Source organism: Astatotilapia calliptera, chromosome 11, assembly GCF_964374335.1.
Source record: "Astatotilapia calliptera chromosome 11, fAstCal68.1, whole genome shotgun sequence".
In the NCBI taxonomy this organism is placed as follows: domain Eukaryota; kingdom Metazoa; phylum Chordata; class Actinopteri; order Cichliformes; family Cichlidae; genus Astatotilapia; species Astatotilapia calliptera.
This window is the reverse complement of record NC_137432.1, coordinates 3,516,161-3,537,685: the sequence shown is the minus strand read 5'-3', so window position 1 is coordinate 3,537,685 and position 21,525 is coordinate 3,516,161. Positions and strand designations below refer to the sequence as shown.

Sequence of the window (21,525 nt, the reverse complement as noted above, 5' to 3'; positions counted from 1 at the left end):
ATTTACATTTATGTTAGACGACTTTTAATTAACTGCTTTAGCCCACTTACAATGAAAATGTAAAATAAATCTTGTTCATGACCTGTGCAGTATGTTAACACTATTGGAAGGAAAAATAACTTCAACTCCAATTTTGAAAACAAAATTTTTTATAAAGCTGTGACTTGTATTATGAGTGTGAGTCTGTGGTCTGGGAGAGAGTCCTGTAACTCTCTGTCTGCAAAATACAGTATATAATGACCAATGTTGGGCAATTATTGTATAGTTACTTCTTCAAAAAAGTAACTGAGTTATGCAAACAACAAAGTTTTTTGCAGCCAAGGCGTTTTTTTAAATAAACATTTCAAACTATTTACTAGTGATGGGATTTCCGGCTCTTTTTAGAGATCCAGCTCTTTCGGCTCGGCTCACTAAAAAGAACCGACTCTTTTGGCTCTGACCGGCTCTTCAGGTTGTTTTGTTGCTTTAATTAATTTATTATTAACAATAATATAAAATTATGCACAAAAGGAATTACTAATGTAAAAAAAAAAAGTGGTTTTATTTATATATGTTTATATATTAATATATACAGTGGCCCCTAGAGACAAAACGCATAGAAACTCCAAAGCATGTACAAACTCCAAAACACATTTCTTGCTTTAACTGAACTTCAAAACAGAGCTACCTAGATCACTTAAATTACACAATTGAAAGCATATGTGTATGGTTTGTGTATTTCTACACAAGCACTCATATATATATTCAAATAATTTAAAAAAAAAAAGTTCATTTACCTGTTACTACCACACACCAAATCAGGTCGTTGGTACTTGCTGGCTTGTGTAGCCACTAGGTAACAAAAGCTCAAGGCTGGGCGTAGCATCCTGGAGCACTTCTGTTGTGTTTTGTACGTGTTTTGGAGTTTTTACCGCCCCTCCCCCCTCTTCCAAGCGCAAAGCACAAGGCTCGCATGCGGAGTGAAGCGGAAAAAAGTGCGAGAGAGAGGGTGAGAGAAAGAAAGAAAGAAAAAAACACGGCTCGCGATAAGTAGCCGGCTCGCGTCGTTCACTTCAAAGATCCGGCTCTAAGAGCCATTTCGTTCGCGAACGACACATCACTACTATTTACAGAACAATCAGCTGTTCTGCATCAAATCTGATGCCACACAAATTATTTGTGCCACTCCAAAAAATAATTTCTGTCCACTATGAGATGAAGGAGAACAACAGCCTGATACCTGCAGGCCTGACAACAGGAGATGTATCACTGCTGTAACACCTGTAACATTCAGCAGTCGCCTCATTGTTCTGACACACACAACAAAACTATTGACTACACTACACACTAACTACACACTAACTACACAAGATTTGTGCTAAACGTCGCAAATCTCTCACATCTCAAAACACCGCCGTCACTCCTAAAACTTCCTCCTGTATCTCAACAACTAAATGCCATGTTGCCATATCATTTTTTGATTGGTCCACATGGTACATTTTTCCACCAGTAGGAAAGGCTGGGGTTTTTGGTTCTGTTTTTGCTCACAGACTTTCGAGCGTTTTCCTTGTAAAACGCAGTTTTTACCGTTTCTTCCTGCAGTAAATATAAACGACAATAGTATTCAGGAAGAAAACCAAACATTGCAGATATTTTTATCATAACTCTGCTTTTACGTGGCCGATCAACACAATTTAAAAACTGGTATAAAGTCCACACTTTTTCCGTCAGTTGTTCCGTCTGTCCTGCTCACGTCTCCAATGGTTGTACACGTTGTCATTAACGTGGCTTCACTCCACATCAGCCGCTTTGCTAGCTAAACACCGGTGTCGACACATGAGGATGCTGTCAGAGCCTGTCAACCACGTTGGTTAGCTGCGTATATACGAATGTGAATCGCATCATTGGCTGGACTTTGGGATAAGGTGGCATCGTTCTGATCCCATACGGGAGCAGCCAGTCACTCACTGACTAACACTGCAAAACATAATTGTTAAAGTTTTAATTTTAATTTCAGTTCAGGTGAGATTTTCTTTTGTGCGCAGCGCAGATTTTCTGTGCGCAGAGACCTGCCAGCAGTGCGCAGCTTAGAGGGAACATTGCACATGAACTCTTCCACAGAGACTTCATCAAATACAGACCCTCCCTCCTTCAGGTGGACTTTAAATAACTATTACAAAAATGCTTAACAGTGAACTCGACCATCCACACAGTTTGTGTGAGTGCGTTTTTATCTGCTTCGGACCAGAGTCAGGAGACCGTTTTCTGTGCACCACTGAATAATGAATGACCTACGGGCTTTTCACCCCAGCTCTGTGCTGTACCTCCCTGTTATGCATTTAGCCTGAATCTGTACACACGTGTGTGTGTGTGTGTGTGTGTGTGTGTGTGTGTGTGTGTGTGTGTGTGTGTGTGTGTGTGTGTGTGTGTGAGGCTATTTTTGGGGGGTTAAATCCTGTTAAAATGCAAATAACCTTCATTTTTCTGGTTTTAAGTGATTGCCGTCTGCTGCAGGTTTGAAATTGACTCCATTTTCAATCCAATCTGAGCCATCTTATTGTGGATTTCACACTTTCCTGCCACACTACGACACAATAGATATGGTGTGGTTCCTGTAGCAACAAGCCTGTCAGTCAAGGTCATCCATGACGGAGAGAAAGAGAAAACATGGGGAGGTAGGGGAAAGGGGTGGTGGTGAGTCTGAGCCAGAGTCCTAACAAAGAAAAGCTGTGCTGTTTGATGATGTGTATTTGTGATGGAGAATGTCATGATTTGGGAGGCAGCGTCTCCTCTGTAGGCACTGATGGCACTCATGAATTTAGGAAAGATGCTATGAGGGTCCACTTCAAAAGCACTCTGAGCTCACGTTGCTCCTTTGCTACTCCTATAAGCACTCCTTTTTCAACTGATCAGTAAGTTGTTTCAGTTGTGTACTCATTGCTGTGGTAATGTTACATTCACGTACAGTCATACATTCATCTGTCTTCATCTAGTGGTTGCTCAGAGAAATGACATTGTCAGACAACAAAACTGAAGCAACATAATCCACTTGACGATCATCTGCAGCGTTACTGCACCACTGTACCGCTGGCTTTGGGTCATGAGCGCATCAGACACACTTCACTTATTTATTGGATTCTAACTTTCATGATGATGATACACTATTGAGCTGAAACATTAACAACACAAATATGATGCAATGCCAGTTTTGTGCTCCAACATTCCTGAGCCCTGGACTCCAAAAGACCTCCCACGGTCTGTGATTACATCATGTTAGCAATCATTAGATAGATCCTTAACGTCTGTAAGCTGGAGGATCAGATCAGGCTTCTCCCACATTTGCCCCGACACCCTTTTGCTGGTTCATAGTTTTATCGATCCTACTGTTAGGAGGTGCACAAATTTCACAGTTTGGCCAAAGAAATCCTTAGATGAACATTTCAGAACTTCTACATAACAAACAATCAGTCAAAAATGCTAATTCAGCTTCTATGCCTTACACAAAAGGTATGTAGGGAGCAGCACAGGACCCCTGCACCATACGTAGTAGGTAACACTGACAACAAAGAGGCTGCTGACTGAGATAATGCATATCAGAAAGCATTAAAAGAAGAAGTTGGTGGGGGGAGGGTTGCAAAGTGGCTTACAGGGGACAGGTTGAAGTAACAAGTAAGAAACAAGAACTGTAGAGGGTTTATTAACAAGAGCTATAGGAGTGGCTACCACACACTCCTATAGCTTACAGTCAATCACCCCTAAGCCCACAGATTCAGCCTACTATGATTTTGCTAGTAATACTGGGTAGTAATTAGTAAACATTCTATCCTTGTCTACCTGTTTCATGCCCCAAATCAAAATGGCGCCTGTCCTATGGCAGGTCCTTAGTACCTACAGTCAAAAACCAAACCAGCTCTAGTCTCAACCCCATCTATGAAATATCAAAACCCATTCCTCCTGGACTCACAAGCACTGCTTAGAAGCACAGGAAGCACAAGCTGAGATAAAGTATATTTATAACAAAGTAAAGGATGAACATCAGACACGTGCACAGCAGCGTATTAATCAGGAGCCTTGATCAATATTCTACATGGGTTAGTACGACTGGATAAATGCAATTTGAGCGGCGTGATCAGATTATATAGTCATTATTTTATGGTCATGTGACACATTATTATTTACAAAGCCTTTATTAGAGAACAGTCACATTTGTTGCGTAAACCTGTATCCATATCTATAGGTTGTTTATCTGCGCAGCAGGTATTATATAAGCAAACTCAGTGAATCTGTAAAAAGGACGGCCTGTTCATTGAAGTGGTAGTCAGACCTGCACCAGTGGGATAAGAATGAAATATCCTGAACTGTCAGGTGTTCTTTGAAACACCTTTGATGCCGTTTAGGAACTGGTGAATTGACTATGAGCAGCATCAATTGCAAAAGTGGCACGCAGCGCTGTTAGACAAAGTCCGCACAGAGCAATCCGAGGTGCGGCTCTCTGCTCTTTAATTCCCAGTTTTAGTGCTAATCTGACCCAGCTTGGTTTGGTCATTCGGTTTGACATGAAGGCTCTTCATTTATATGTCCTGATCTGATACCCTGAACCCCGTACTTTAGAGCATTATGCGTGACAGCCCTTCATAACACCCAAGGTGCTCCAGGTTAATAGTTCACTGCTCTCATTGTTGCTGTATAGCTACAGCTCAGAAAGAAGAGCCGATACATGTTGGCCTAGGTTTACACACAGTGGGTATAAACTATTAAGAAAGAGACACCAGAGAATGTATTCCTCTATTTATCATCTTTGCAAGAGAGCTTGGTTAATGTTGTCATTTATTGCAAAGGATGATATAGACTACGTGCAATCTGTAACTAGTGGAAGTGAGTGGACAGATTACTAGGACTTATTTCTTTTTTGATGCTCTTTTAAATATGTAAAATTGCTAATGACAACAGAAGGCTGTAGCTTTTGAAAACGATGAAATAGTTCCTGATTCTTAGCCCAGTCAGGCTTTGTGATATTCTAACAGAAACCAGGAACCTATCCCAGTTGGCGTAGGACAGGAGGCAAGATACAACCTGGACAGGCCACCAACCTATCACAGGGCAACACAGAGAGACAGACAACCATTTACACCGAATTTAGATTAGAGCTAATTAATCTAATCCCACTAACTGCATGCCTTTGGCCTGTTGGAGGAAGGTGGAGTACTCAGACACAAGAGACACCATGCACACTCCACACAGAAAGGTCCCCGCAAGATGGGGAATTTGAACCCACGACCTTCTTGCTATGAGTCGATGGTGCTACCATTACTACCGCTCCATCATGACACGCACTGTTTTATGGTCAAAGTTTCAAATAATGAGGTCGGACTCAGTACAGCTGATCCCTGAAGCCAAAAGCTTTGAATGCTTGGTTTCAGCAAAGGTTTTCCCCTCGACATAGAAACTGAACATCAATTCATCTCAGTGGAATCATCCATAACATGCATCTGTGCACTGTTTATATTCCTGAGCTGTTAAGGTGTTTAGTATTAGAGGGACCATATCAGAGCATATCTGAAGGGAAAAGTCTTTTTTTACAGCTAGACAATGTGGCATTTTTCCAGAATGAGGTCTAGATTATATTTAGGGAAGGTGTCAGGTGTATTCTTACACTACTCATCTCACGTCTTCCAGTTATGGTGAATGCTTTGGGCTGACAAAGGACCTCAGCCTCTGGTTTCACCTAAGGGGCTGTAGCCCTGTAATCAACACAGCTCATCTTCGTTTTACCTGGCTCAGCTCAGATTCTCTCTCTCTCTCTCTCTCTCTCTCTCTCTCTCTCTCTCTCTCTCTCACACACACACACACACACACACACACACGCACACACGCGCGTTGTGGCTGAATCACGGTAGTTTCAACTGGCTAGCGTAGCTGCTGCTGCTGCTTTAGATACTGTTTGCTTCCTCATACTCCTCTGGGCTGTACCATCTCAGAGCAGAGCAGGGGTCCTCAAGGATTCCAGGATGTCCTCGCTGTCAGCCTCTTTCTCTTCTGTGTTGCTGTGTTGCATCCATTTGTAACAAACGCCTCCACTCGACCACCTCCTCCATCATCACCTCCCTGTCACCTATGAGCCACAGAGCCTGCAGTCTCCCAGGGCGCTCGGCCAGAAACAACGTAGCCTCCTAATACCCTGAACTGTGTCTAATTTCACTCCCCCCTCTGCTTATAGTACAATCTCATCATTTCCAGCTTGCAAACCGAGCGGAAGAGAGGGAAGGGAGAGAGAGAGCGAGAGAGAGTGAAAGAGAGAGAGAAGGAGGGAGGGAGGGCGATGTTTTGAGCTGGTTTGCAGGAGGAGAGGTTGGCCTGAGTGCGTTCTGTCTGCTCTTCAGAGGCATCCAGGTGAGCTGTTTCCTCCTGGAAGGTAAGAGCAAGGCTGAGATTGGCGCTTGTTTTGTCCTGCATCCCTTGTCATCACCCCCACCCCGCCTCCACCTCCTCCTTTCTTCCCTTGCCTCAGCTGCATCCCTTCTGTTCGCGTGTGTGTAAATGAGCATGAATAGTATTCCCCAGACACACCACACATACACACGTAACACTGTACAATGTACAGATGTGCAAGGGCGTCAGCATATGTGCATTTAGGGGGAATGGATTTGATTTATGTGCGAGCATAGTGTGCGTACTAGGCTTTTTGTTCAGGACCGGAGTAATGATAGGCTGTCATACTGGCATGCATGACAGCCTGAAAGTAGTCCACCTGAGTATCAGTTTGTGTCAGTGGGGAGGATGTGATGAGGGACTCTGAGGGTAGAAGGGAAGTAGCGAGAAGACATTGAGTGTCTGTGCCAGTGTGTGTCTGCAGTTTTCGCAACAAAGTCAAATCTTAACGTCACTACTGTCAGCTCCCCTCCTTCTTTCCTTCACTCCCCCCCTCCCTCGTGCTAATAGGTAGCATTTCCGTTGTGGCGCTGAAATGGGTGCTGATGTGTACTCGTCTAATGGACGGGATGTTCCGCTGCAGCGTTTTTCTGCTCACTCTACAATATGATGTCCCACTTTGGGCAAATTTGCAACACGCTCCTCTTTTTCCGAGCCCGGAGGGATGGAATGTGGGCATTGTGGGGAGGATGAGCGAAAGGGGGAGAGAGAGAGGAAGACAGGGACAGGCCATTTACCATCTGTGGTAGCGTCTCGTGGATGTGTGCGAGCCTTTCTGCAGGGCCATATGCAGCTCCTTGGGAAGACAAGCCAAGCTGTTAGGAAGTAGAGAGAATAAGGAAGGAGGGCTGAAACAGGAGACACAGGGTGTAATCTGTTTGAGAGCATAAGTGTCAGAATAAAGAGCCAAATCGAGAGTAGTGTCCTCTTAATGGAGAAGCTTGAAAGGCTGTTCATGCTGCACTCAATGGAAGGCATAAGTGGAGGCAAACTTGGCTTCCTCTGTGTTTATATGTCTGCAGGAATACCTAACTGTGCAGCTCTACTTTACTTACTGTGGTCAGCTCCACTGTGACATCACTTATTGGTTTTGACTCTGACATGTTGGTTTGCGGGAGCCAGAAGTGACTATATTTGGAGTGCTGAGTAGCACAACTTAGTACTCCATCCTGTGCGAGTACCCGCGTACCTGCCAGTTACTGCTAAGTTACAAACTAAGAAAATTTCACTCTACAAAACTGATACACAAACTTTTTGAATAGCAGTGGATTGTGATGCAGATAATTCAATTAAAATACTCCAAAAGGTGTTGACAGCAAGTTATACACAATCTAGAGGTCCAGTTAAGGTACTGAACATAGTGTGGTCAGGCCTAGCAGACATCCGTTTTTCCGTACCAGGCTGTAAAAACATTGGAGTCTGTGGGGATTGACTTGCTTTTGGACCCAGACTTAAGTGGTCACTTGAGGAAACTATCTGGCACTTCTGCTCTGGCTTCATTCTTCAGCCAGAGCAGACGAGCCACACAAGACTTTGTAAGTCTTGTCTGTAAAAAACAATGGAGCAAAACAAACCAAAACAAAAAGATGTTATTTTGAGTGAGTCAGTATGTTTGAACTAATGATCTAGGTCAGACTAAATGTCATCTATAGCCAGCAGTATCCTTTCCAAGAACTCCATTCCAACTTCTTAGATGAATCCAATGACAGACAGTGTTTCCTCAGGGTGAGCTTGTCACAGGTGCAGCATATATTAGCCACACATTAGGTGTATTGTGATAAATCAAATCTTGGTGTTATCCAAGTCAAACCCAGCCCATGACTTTCAGGTCAGATTGGGACCACGGATCACTTGCTTATGCATCCAAAGTAGCTACAGTGGGGCAAAAAAGTATTTAGTCAGCCACCGATTGTGCAAGTTCCCCCACTTAAAATGATGACAGAGGTCAGTAATTTGCACCAGAGGTACACTTCAACTGTGAGAGACAGAATGTGAAAAAAAAAATCCATGAATCCACATGGTAGGATTTGTAAAGAATTTATTCGTAAATCAGGGTGGAAAATAAGTATTTGGTCAATAACAAAAATACAACTCAATACTTTGTAACATAACCTTTGTTGGCAATAACAGAGGTCAAACGTTTACTATAGGTCTTTACCAGGTTTGCACACACAGTAGCTGGTATTTTGGTCCTCCATGCAGATCTTCTCGAGAGCAGTGATGTTTTGGGGCTGTCGCCGAGCAACACGGACTTTCAACTCCCGCCACAGATTTTCTATGGGGTTGAGGTCTGGAGACTGGCTAGGCCACTCCAGGACTTTCAAATGCTTCTTACGGAGCCACTCCTTTGTTGCCCGGGCGGTGTGTTTTGGATCATTGTCATGTTGGAAGACCCAGCCTCGTTTCATCTTCAAAGTTCTCACTGATGGAAGGAGGTTTTGGCTCAAAATCTCACGATACATGGCCCCATTCATTCTGTCCTTAACACGGATCAGTCGTCCTGTCCCCTTGGCAGAAAAACAGCCCCATAGCATGATGTTTCCACCCCCATGCTTCACAGTAGGTATGGTGGTCTTGGAATGCCACTCAGTATTCTTCTTCCTCCAAACACGACGAGTTGAGTTTATACCAAAAAGTTCTACTTTGGTTTCATCTGACCACATGACATTCTCCCAATCCTCTGCTGTATCATCCATGTGCTCTCTGGCAAACTTCAGACGGGCCTGGACGTGCACTGGCTTCAGCAGCGGAACACGTCTGGCACTGCGGGATTTGATTCCCTGCCGTTGTAGTGTGTTACTGATGGTGACCTTTGTTACTTTGGTCCCAGCTCTCTGCAGGTCATTCACCAGGTCCCCCCGTGTGGTTCTGGGATCTTTGCTCACTGTTCTCATGATCATTTTGACCCCACGGGATGAGATCTTGCGTGGAGCCCCAGATCGAGGGAGATTATCAGTGGTCTTGTATGTCTTCCATTTTCTGATGATTGCTCCCACAGTTGATTTTTTCACACCAAGCTGCTTGCCTATTGTAGATTCACTCTTCCCAGTCTGGTGCAGGTCTACAATACTTTTCCTGGTGTCCTTCGAAAGCTCTTTGGTCTTGGCCATGGCGGAGTTTGGAGTCTGACTGTTTGAGGCTGTGGACAGGTGTCTTTTATACAGATGATGAGTTCAAACAGGTGCCATTCATACAGGTAACGAGTGGGGGACAGAAAAGCTTCTTACAGAAGACGTTACAGGTCTGTGAGAGCCAGAGATTTTCCTTGTTTGAGGTGACCAAATACTTATTTTCCACCCTAATTTACGAATAAATTCTTTACAAATCCTACCATGTGGATTCATGGATTTTTTTTTCACATTCTGTCTCTCACAGTTGAAGTGTACCTCTGGTGCAAATTACTGACCTCTGTCATCATTTTAAGTGGGGGAACTTGCACAATCGGTGGCTGACTAAATACTTTTTTGCCCCACTGTACATATTATAATAATGCCCAAATGTCTCTTCTTTCTGTTAAAAGTGTGATTGCCACATTGTATGTTTGGAAGGATATTGTTCTACTTTCAAAAGCCTTAGCATGACAAGCACTGTGTGGGACTCTGAGGCTGTTGCTATAATATGAAATCTTTATGTATAAACCCGACTTCAATTGGAACATGTGTTGGTTCTGCAGAATTGTTTTGACTTACTGTCCTATGAAGAGGAGGAGAGTTTTACAGTTGGACTTAGACATTAGTCTGGTTGTCTTGTCCTGGATCCCGTTGCCCTTTGTTTCCTGCTCTGGGGACTGTACTGTACTAAAGTTGAACAGTGTTGGGCCTATGTGCAGATCCACATGTTGGACACTGCTAAAACACAAACATGCGACTGTTACAACTTGTGTACAGCCTCTTCCCAAGAGTAAGCATCACTGTATGCCTCAAGTATTTGGATGAGGAATGGACATTTCTTGTTTATTGAAGTAAAAACAAGCTTGGTAAAGTTGATGCTTGTAAGACAAACACTACCTCTGATCACAGGTTAGATACCGCATAACCATATGAGCTAAGGTCTGTTTAACTAAAAAGGTTGGTTGCTACCTATCCTTAAGGAATTTGTCAGAATTCAAGCTGCCAAGTTCAGGCAGTTGCAGTGGATATTTCCCTGACTATAATCCTACTGTGAGAGATGTGCTGTGAGAGGACTGGCTTTGTGAGACTGAAAACAAGCACAAAAACACAGCTTCCAAGCAAAAGCTTTTCTTACCCTGTGTTTGTACCACCACTTTGTCTTAACCTTGTCCTCGATGGATTGCACCCACTAAGACAAGTTTTGTTTGTCCAGGTTTGTAGGGATTACTACCAATACCTGCGCATCAAATAAATCCAGAGCATCAATATTGTCTGTACCGGCTCCTAGAAAGAGAAGTAAGGAATGGTCCCTTCAGTGTAAGACCCTCACCTAGGCAGGTCTCTGACAGTGAACACGATACTTTTATTCAGATGCAAATCCCTGGAGATGGAGTCAGTGGCACATGGTGTGATTCATATCATCAAGTGGCTACAAAGTGAATGTGTTTACTTTAGTGGCACTTGTGCTAATGAGTCAGTGGTAAATGCCCTATTAGACCTGAGATCTGCATCTAGTAATGCTGTTTTGTTATGCTGATTTCAAGTGGACTGTTACATAAAACTGGTTTTTAAATACTAGAGTGCTGCAGAGCAGAGTATGCTAGCGGTCATTAAGGGGCTTAACAATGCCAATAACATGATAGCGCTCTTGTGCGTCAAACACTCTGGTCCAGCCTCCAATACCTCAACAACAGCTAAATGAAGTGCCATGGAAGTTTATGCAAAGATATCCACTGACATTTACTCTTGTTTACTACACAGATTAACTATAAAGTTAGCTGTAACCTTAGTTATGGTACACAGCGGAAGACCAGAGCTGTGTTAGTTGTGTTTGCTGTGTTGGCCATGTTGGGGGATCACGGGGAGAGTTTTGACAAACAGCTGGATAATAATATTATAGTCAGTTGCCAAGCAGATGCTACAAAGATGCGTTACTGAGAATAGAGTAACTGTTGGAGATTATGTATGGGAATTTCAGGAGCAGGACCACGCCTCCAAACACGCTCCTTCCAGCTGTCATCTATATAGGTTCCCCTAGTTCTGCAAGCTGATCATTCTCGTTTACGTGCCCCACCCTCCCTCCCTCCTTCTTCTCCATTCTTCAACTTCTTCACTTCCGTTTAGTACATGGGGATCTGCCAGGCCCGGGAGCCGTCGCCAGTCCCCTTCAAGGCCTTCCCCAAACCACAGCTCAATTCATGTCAAAGCGTTCACTTTTTCCTACTAAAACGCTGTCAAACATAAATGAGGATGTGGGCCCAGCTAGTGAAATATCTTTATTTGTCTACAATATCTAAATGGGTAGAAGTATACAAGTCTTAACAGTTAACTGGTACATTGTGTTTAGCTAGGTCAATACTAGTTGAGGAATTCCAGCTCTCTTCCTCAGTGTGTCTTTTGTCCTGTCTCCCTCTAATCACTGCCAGAGGTTTCTTCCTGTTAAAAGGGAGTTTTTCCTCCCCATTCTCTCACTAGCAGTTGTCTAATTGCTGGGGTTTTATCTGTACGGTCGTTGCGTTCCAATATAAAGCACCTTGAGGCAGCTGTTGGTGTGATTTGGTGGTATTTAAACAAAACTGAATTGAATTGAAATTCTCCAGCCTAGATACTCAAATGAGATCAAATGAGTTGAACTGTAACTAAAAAGCACTGTCAATATGGAGAAGCTTTACATTTTCCCTTTGAAAGAAACACAACATTATAACTGACTTAAGTGTTTGTGATAGCCTCCCAGCGTGGCGGTGTACCCAGAATCTGTAATGAATCCTCAGAGCAGCCCTTGTCTTCAGGGAGACAAAATCAGAAAATTGCCACTAGCACTTCTGCATTATAAAAAAGCAAAATGTTGCTCTGCTCATTAAATTGTTTTTATTCTAATGCTGCACTCTTGGCTTGGGTTTCACAGCCTTATGTGACAGTGTTTGATGATGAGCGAGGGCTAACGTGCCAGGGCTTAGGAAGGAGCGAAGTCAGAGGGGGGCGGAGGTTGAGGTAAGGAGCTGGCGACGTCACAGCTGTTCTCTTGAGTGACCGAGCACTGTCCTGAAGCTGGAACAACTGGGAAGTGAGCCAATTTAGTCATTTATGTCTCTGGACCTTTCGTTCTCCAGTGTCCCAATCAGAGGCAATGACTGGCTACACTAATCAGGGAGGTAGGAGGGTTGCCTGAGTCATTAACTGGCCAGAACACTTCCTCCTCCAGGAAGGTAACTGGACCTCAGAAGCTTCGGTCATTCTAAGAGACGAGGCTGGTTGGCACTGGTCACTGAACCTGAGATACTGATGCACATGGGTGATATTTTTTAAGACATTTCACACAGTGATGCAGTGATAGATGCCGAAGCGTCTTTGCAAAACGACATCTTATAGTTTGTTATTCATTAAGCCTGTTCCCAAGCTTATTCTATAGGACTGCATGACAAATACAAGCAGTAGTTCTAATGTTTCTACAGTAAATTCTAGTATATTCTTAAAGATTATTAGGACACCTAATTAAAACTGAATGTTTGAATCCAGACCGAGTTCAGAGTTTAGTATATTCTGACAGCATTTCATGTTAACATCCATCGACATGTTGAAACACAGTCAGTAAATGCTGTCAAGCAACCAGTGTGATCCTGGACAGACCTCTGCACATCTCTGAAATCGCTGTTATTGGGTTTTTTAATATGAGAGGTCCGTAACAAACATAAACTGTGATATTTAGAGTTTTACCCTCTGTCGTTACGAGCTGAGTAATTAAACTCAGGGTTCTAGTTTCATTATTCATTATAAATTCAGTTTGGGAAAATAATATTACTAATTACTGTTATTACTTTAATAATAATACTTACTTTTATAGTTAGATCCAATGCTTGATTCTCTGCCTGTGCAGTCTTAGAATCATCAGTCTTGGAGCTGCCTGTCCGAGTCTATGCTTGTTTTTGACTTTAAGTAGTCCCGCGAGATATTTGTCCATTAGGGCTGCCACAAACGATTATTTTGATAGTCGACTAGTCACCGATTATTTTTGCGATTAGTCGACTAATCAGATCATCATCCATTAGACGTAAAACTACAGCTTATTGCACCAGCAGCATCTGCTCTTATATAACTATCATTAGCTTACAGCTTTAAGTGTTTAAGGTCTGTGCTAACTAAAAATAAAGACAAGATGATAGTTTATTCAATTTTAATGAAATTTGCAATTGTTTCGGTGAAGTTTAATAAACTCCTTGCTATCTAAAATATAACAGGACACTGGAGTATATTCTGGAGCATCTCACACTTCTGATAATCAGCTGTCTGCTTGACGTTTATTCAGCTGTGTGAAAACTATAACTTTAATCTCAGCCAAACTGATTTACTCAGGAACAAATAAAATACTAAAAAAAAAAAAGCCAAACAACAACATTTTAAGTTATCTAAGTGACTCATATATATTTAACCTGAGTAGCGAAAGACAGCGGTGGGTTTGAAAACGATTTGCGGGGAGTCCGGTGTTCTCACGGCGCTAGTGAGCCTAGCCCCCGGCTCGCTAACGAGCTAGTGGGTAACAGATGTCTCCGAAAACGTCGGAGCGCTTTTGAAAATATGTGGTGTCCTGATAAACTGAGCAGATATTTGAGGTTTACACAGCTACATTCTCGCCTGAAAATATGTTAAACGTTTATTTTGTGACCCAGAAAGAATAATAAGAGTAACATTAAAACTAACTAGCTGCCGCCATTGTTGGAAACTGAGCTGGGCTGCGCAATGAATTCTGGGACACAGCTGCTTCTTCTTCTTCTTCTTCTTCTTCGGGGTTTAACGGTAGCTGACATCCTTGTACATGCAATGCTGCCATCTTCTGTTTCAGTCCGTTATTACACTCTTAAATCCTGCTACTTATTCCTGCGTCTTTTGTGATCTTACAAAGTTTCAAACGACGCGTCGACTATTAAATCAGTCGTCGACGATTTTGATAGTCGACGTAATCGTGACTAGTCGACAAATCGTGGCAGCCCTATTGTCCATGATCATTTCTTTGAGTAGTGATGCCATAAATTATGTAGCGTTTGATTTTCCTACATTTTTATCAGGCCAATACTCTGATACAACACATCTTCTGAATGTTTCCATCCTTTTCAGTGTAATTCTCCTTGAGCCTCACAGTTCACCTGTAAATGGAGTTAATTCATAGCTTCTTGTAATTCCTATGCTGTTAAGGAACAAGGTCACATGGATTTAACTGAGAGGTAGTAACTGCATCTTTTTCACTTTCTTCACTTTTCTGAGCTTCACAGTATATTTTCTTGCCAGTCACCTCCTCTAGCTCTACCCACTACAAAGGAGAGAGAAAGAGACACACTGTCTCCAGCATGTCTGCCACAGGGTCTCATCAGGGGTGAGATGCCCAAGACCCTTCACCCACACCAAATTTACTTTAAGGTTGTAAAGTTGGGCATTTTCACCTACAGTAGGAGTTCATGCAAACTGACTGACCTGTACTTCTGTGTGGCCTTCGTTTTTCAAGCATGCCATCTGTTACTCTAATAGCGTCAAAAACATGTATTATTTATTATATTAAATCAAAGCATTGTAAAATTAGATCTCACCTCTTCTTTTACGTGTGCCTGTGTGACTGTTCTGTAAAGTGGGCTCAGTTAAAGGCTAACTTTCATTTGTGATTTCTGCCTATTGCATCGACTCTGCGGATGCTCAGCTGCTGATGTTTCTCCAAAGTCTACTGAGTGCATCTCTAAAACATGTCAACGTTGCTTTGTGTCGTTGAAGTGGAGATTAATGATGTTATGTCTCCCTTTCAAGGACTTACTCAGAAGTAAGTAATATGTTGTCATTGTCTCACCGCTGTGGGATTTCTAGATGTCAAAGCCTGTTGAAGGTGGTCCAAATGCAAGATGAGGTGAAAATATGAGAACTGCAAATGCAGTACGTATCGCTGCAATGAAAAGTCTCTATCTACGCCATAATTTATCTGTTGGGATACTTTTATTCCACCACGTATGATAATTAAGACTCTCATCCACAATATCTTAGGGCTGGCATTCAAAATGATGAAGACCCACAGCAGATCCATTTGCATGTTTTATTTTTCTGGTGCATTTAATGAGTGCCAGCAGAACTCAAGGATACTGGAAACTAGGTGTGTGTGTGCCAAAAAGGGAGCTGCAATACTTCATAACAAAGTAACTTCTGTAATATGTTAAAACTTCCAACTCAGTATTTTCATACTTGCACAGAGACAGTCTCATCATTTAAGGTTGACCCTATACGTCGAGCTGTGGGACTGAGTACAGATGACGTGTTGCCTGACTTTGTCTTCATGAAGTGTGTCCACACCATGTGTGGTCACGCTTGGGTAAGGGATGAAGCGGTAGAAGCCACTTTCAGACACCTGCACATGAAGAAAATAAAGTAGTTGTTGAAGAACAAAAAGATGAGAACTTTAGAGAAAGGTTCAAACCCAAGAAGCAAAGCAAAAATAAACTTTTTGGAGTTTCCTTGGACAGTGTTTAAGAAGACAGTGATAGGAAACCCAGTTCAAACTCCGAATTTCGTACTAAAAATGAAAAAGATGTTTTTCTAATGATTGCTTAATGTGACATTGCAAATAGGCAATACATTAAAACTCAATTTCCACAAGTTTTCCAATTGTTAACACCGAAATCTAGCTTTCCTAACTTCGAAACTTGATGAAGCCACAGTCTTAACTTTGTGGCTAGATTTGTTTGTTAGATCTGTTGTCACAGGGTCATAATTTCTGCATTTCTACAAATGGCAGAAATTGACTTATGAGAAGTCTACCTTTGCAAAAACTGTGCAGGTATTTGATGTTTTTTTAATGCTTGACTAACTCCTAGCATGCAGGCCTATGCTTATCGGCTTAAACTATATCACTTTCCACTTCCAATTGCATACTGTATACCAGGGGTGTCAAACAAAAGGTTCAGGAGTCAGAATCTGTTCGGCAAAGATTACAGTTCACTGGACACCTTTAGAAAATCTGATGGAGGGCATAAAGACTACTGTGAAAAGTAGTGAAGCATGTAGGTGCTAAAGAGGGACATGCTCTTTTGGAAGCTTCCTGCTGTTGCCTGATTGTTAGCTTCTGGAGTAGAGGACCATTGTTTGTAAGTTTTGGTGTACTTGGTGGATCAGTAGAAAACTCCAAAGCTCAATTATTAATAGATTAGTGATCGATAACTAATAACTGACCGCAATTGAACAAAGTTTTTTATCTGTATGCAGCCATAGTCTGCTCAGACCACTCAGCTTTCCTGTGGAACCAAAAAGTTCAAGTTGTAAAATAGCTTGTGCTGTTAAAGTCAGAAAAAGTTCACCCTAGATTTCAATTTGCTCTGAAGTACAGCTTGAGGCCAACCTCTGGCTACTGGAAGCAGCAGTTGCCTCATCTGGCACTTGTAAATGGTCAGAGAGGGACAGATATGACTCTTAACTTAAATGTCATCACCCTGACATATCAGCTTAACCTTCAATCAAATCTCCATCTGTTAAACTGCCATTCTTTATTGTGTCATTCCACTGGACCTTTCTGTTCACGCATCTCTATCAGAGTGCCCTCATCCAGGCATAATAGAAAAGCTGCACCAGCTATATTTAGACACACACACACTTCTCGCTCTGCCATTCAAGAACAATGAAACAAAGGCTTGTGTTCTGCAGACAGTGTGGACGGGAGGAGGATGAGAGGTTTTTTCCAGTCTCTCCTCTGGTGTATCATCTTGAGGCCAGAATGATGAGCCCAGGCAAGCCAATAGCCCTTCTTTGTTTCTGCAAAATGGAAATGCATTCGTGCTGTGGGTTGAGCCTCAATGTGAGCCAAGTTTCCATGGTTGATAGCTTTGAGTTAGCACGAGCACACAAGTAGGCTTTATGGCTTATTGGTCTTTTATGGCCTCTGAGGTTCTTGTCATCGTTCAAGCTAATGTCATCAGTAACTACTCCTGTGGAGATGGTTGCATTAGTGTGGTCCTGGCTGCGCTCGTTCCTGCCCTGGATTTTCATCACCGTATGACAACACTACGATAAGATGAATCTTCAGTGATCCCTGTGGGGCAAAGGGGTCAGTGCAGAATAAATTATAGATAGCAAAACAATGTAGTTTGTTTATTTGTCTCTGTGTGTGTTGGTATATCAGAGTGTTGATGGTGGAGGGTAGTAGTGATTAAAGAGGCTGTCCTTCAATAAGAATCGATATGGTGTAATTGCATCTGCGGCGGGTTTTCCCTGTCTTGGTGGGGTGTTCCTGTCTTGGCAACAGAGAACGGCCAGATGCAGCAAGGCCTCTACATACCGCCGTAAACCAGTCAGTCTGGATGGATGATAATATGTAGCACACTGTCTTTCCCCAAAGCGTTTTTAAGAAGTAAATATCGTGGTCATGTTGCCTGCTTACACATCCAGAGGGCACGAAGAAACAATGGGATTCAGTTTGAGTCATGTTTCTGGCCATCTGACAATTCTTTGTGCAGTACTCTTTGTTTAGCCCTGTCCTCATTGCCAACTCATGAGAGAAATACCTCTTTAGCTGCTAAGCTCAAATATATCCACTGCCTATCTGCTGCTTGTTACTGAGCAGGTAGTGTGCAGCTGCCACAGCATGCAGAAATACAACTTTATGAGATTGATGAGACTCATCTGGAGGTTTGATTACCACCTCACTCAGTCCTATACAAGGTTTAGTCAGTATAATTTGGGTCTACATATCTCAAAGCTGTTTGAAATTTGCATCGCATAATCAGCTCAGACAGCTTGCTCCATTTATCTTCCTTTTTTCAATCAAACCTAAATGAAAATGTTAGAAAATAGTATATAATGTCTAGAGTTGTTATCTTCAGCCAAGACAGAGAAAAGTTGAAAGCTAAAATATTCCCAATTAGAAAAGCTTTCACTATTATGTAAATATTATGTGGCTTTTTGTGTTTAATTGTTGTATTTAGGTTGCCCAGGTCTGCGAGGCTGCCCAGGAGAGTTTGCAAGCCACTGTCAAACCCATCTCTACTGTTTTTCAATTTACAGCATGTAGTGCGGTATAGATTCTCTGGTGGGTGAATATGATTCATATGATTCACACATATGATTCAGATGGCCCCGCCCCTCTCTGAGCCTGGTTTCTTCCTGTTAAAAGGAAGTTTTTCCTTCCCACTGTCGCCAAAGTGCTTGCTCATAGGGGGTCATATGATTGTTGGGTTTTTCTCTGTATGTATTATTGTAGGGTCTACTGTGCAATATAAAGCGCCTTCAGGTGACTGTTGTTGTGATTTGGTGCTGTATAAATAAAACTAAAATTGAATTGAATTTGTTACTTGATTGTTATCTTCTGCTGAGTCTCTTTAGCACTGCTAGAATTGCAGCCACTAGAAGAACACCTGTTCAATCAGTAAAATGAGTTTCACTTTGATCTGCTGACACACTAAAGCGAAAATAAACTTCGTTTTAAAGTAAAGTTTAAATATATCCAGTTTAAAATTTTCAGAGCTCTAATGTGCGGCTGCCATGTAAGGAATTAGCAGCAGCCCTGAGAACGCGCTCAGCTTTGAAATAACTTGAAATAAGAAGTTTGTTTTACCACTGTGTGCACTAAATCACAAGAGTCATGATTTTATTCAGCAATAATCGCTCATCTTATTTGCAACACTGTTACATTTTTCTGTTATTTTTAAACATTAGCTCTTTGTTCTTGTGGAAAGTAAAACGCTATTAGATGAAGCCGTGGATAAAACAGGTTTAGGATTTTTAGCAGATCAAAGTTGCTTAATGCCTGACCTTGATGGTTGATATGTGCAGTGGGATATTCTCAGTGCTAGACTTTTCACAGAGCCTCTGTGTGTAATTGCTCAGTGAGTTTGGGATCCACGCTGCTTATTTTAATCTCAGTAGTTTGGTAAGTGACATGTGCAACCAGTGACCGCCAGGACATTTTGGGCTGCTAATTTACCCATGCAGTTTTCCACTTTAGCTGTTAAATGTGATGTGTGATGTGGATTCAGTGTTGAACATTTACTCATTCACTAGTCCATCTATGAATTTCAGGGTCGTGACTGCAATTAAGCAAGAAAGCAGCCTGTGTAATCTGGTCCTGGGCAGCAGTGATGTAACTCACACATGGCTACTGTATTATTTGGGTATTACTCTAATGACAGTTTGTAATGTAGTGAATGAGATGGATTCTTATAATCTGAATGTTTGTTGTAGGGAAAATGTTGAGGAGATGAGATCCGTGTTCAAAAAGCTCTCTGTAGCAGCACATTAATGTGCTTCGTGACACCAGCGACACACACTCTAATAGGGGTGTTTTGTTCCAAACTCTCAATACAAAGTCCGGCAATGAAGCAACAAGCAAGTAAACTGGAGTCAAATTCCTTGTTTGTGCACACAAACCTGGCTAAGCAAAGAGGATTCTGACTCTTGTGCCACACAGGACCACATATAGAATCTGTTTCACTTTTAAAAGAGTAATGCTACTGTCTCTGATGAGGTTTGAACAGCACTTTCTAGGAAACCCAACACACTTACAGCAGGTGTCCGTGCACATCCTCGGGCTAACTTAGATCATTTACATTGGATGTTTGATCACCAGCACTGGGATAGTTATTCAGATCATTGCATAAGTGAGTAGTGTGGTCGTTATAATAAAGTAAAAATAAAACAAATTCCAGAACAATTAGTGGTTTAACGACGTAGCAGCAAGATGGTTACTTTGTACCTGTGCTGCTAGTTAAATGTTGTGTCAACTGCTGAAAGTGCTTGAAACAAATAGCATTGCCACTGGTTAATTTTTAAATGAGGGCAAGACAGTCAATACCATTGTGCGGTATTCCAGAAGCCTGTAACTTAGTTCTGCATTAACCGTTTTATCCTTCTTTTATTAGTTGGTTTCACTGACGTGCGTGTCCTTCATGCCTTCATGCCTCTGGTTTCTTATAATTCTCTGATGTTGACTTCTTGGAACCTAGACATCTTTAAACAGACACTCTCATCAAATATTGATGCCTTGTAGTGCGATAGGTCCTAAATGACTGCATTTGTTTTTGTTAGTTTAATGTGCTGCTCCAGATGACAACTGCTGTCACTGAGGACATGCTGGATGTGCATGGGACTCAGCTATATTCTCATTACCGTGTGTGACTCCAACCTCCTCATTTCTTTTTATTTTCTCCACATCTTACTCCGGTGTATTACTTGGCCCAGTTTACGCGCTCGTTTGCCTAAACGTGTTCTTATGTCACTCCCTTGCTTGGAGTTTAATTTCATGCTTGAAATCTTCTGAATAAAAGTGGCCGCATTGCTTAACTTTTTTTAAACTGAGCTAATATGAAAAAAGTGATTTTGAATTTGACTGACAAGAAAGAATTGTCTTCAGAGAATCAGTCAAAACTGTAAAATATTTGCTGAATTTGTAAATATTATTTAACTTGCAATTGAAAGTAGGAAAACATCGATCATGGTTATCAGAATCAGAATCAGAATCAGAATACTTTATTGATCCCTGGGGGAAATTATTTTTTGTTACAGTGCTCCATTTTAAACCAATCTGACTTTGTGGAGATGTTGGACTAATTATGTTGCATGTAGGTATGCAATTTTTATGCAATTGATTGAATACTTTATTTAAAGCTGCAGAGGGTTCAGTGTGTGTCAAGTCCAGATGTCAGTTGGTTCATACAGGTTTGAGAATATCTTGTTACCTTTTAAGTGTGATACTTCCAATAATTGAATTTTGATCTCTCGGACTTGAAGCTTTGAAGCTGCACATCCTCTCCACTTTAGAGCTAAAGCTGTTTAGCTGGAAGAGCTACAGTGTGCAGTGAAAGCATCATTATTCTGGGTTGCCAGTGAGATGTCAGTATTGCAGTCGGTGGGGAGATTTGCAGCTGTTGTAACTGACTCGTAATTACTAAAAAATACTTGGTTGGATGGATGGGAGGTGTAATTTAACTTGTAATTACTCAAGTTATCTGGACACCTGCAGGTGGGTGACAAAATGCTTATTGGATTGGTTTGA

The 21,525-nt window shown here is 41.9% G+C and overlaps 1 protein-coding gene across 4 annotated transcripts in view; it reads left to right on the top strand.

The window, feature by feature from the left end:
- cdk14 (cyclin dependent kinase 14) overlaps positions 1 to 21,525 on the top strand; it is a 233,986-nt gene that overhangs the window by 55,437 nt on the left and 157,024 nt on the right. The window contains exon 1 of one of the 4 annotated variants that reach the window (XM_026184459.2): positions 6,214 to 6,391. The exons of 2 other annotated variants lie outside the window; for them this stretch is intronic. The gene's annotated coding sequence lies outside the window, so the exon portion shown is untranslated. Of the gene's footprint in view, positions 1 to 6,213; positions 6,392 to 21,525 lie in introns of those variants that run through there. One more of the 4 variants, XM_026184462.2, reaches the window with a different exon arrangement.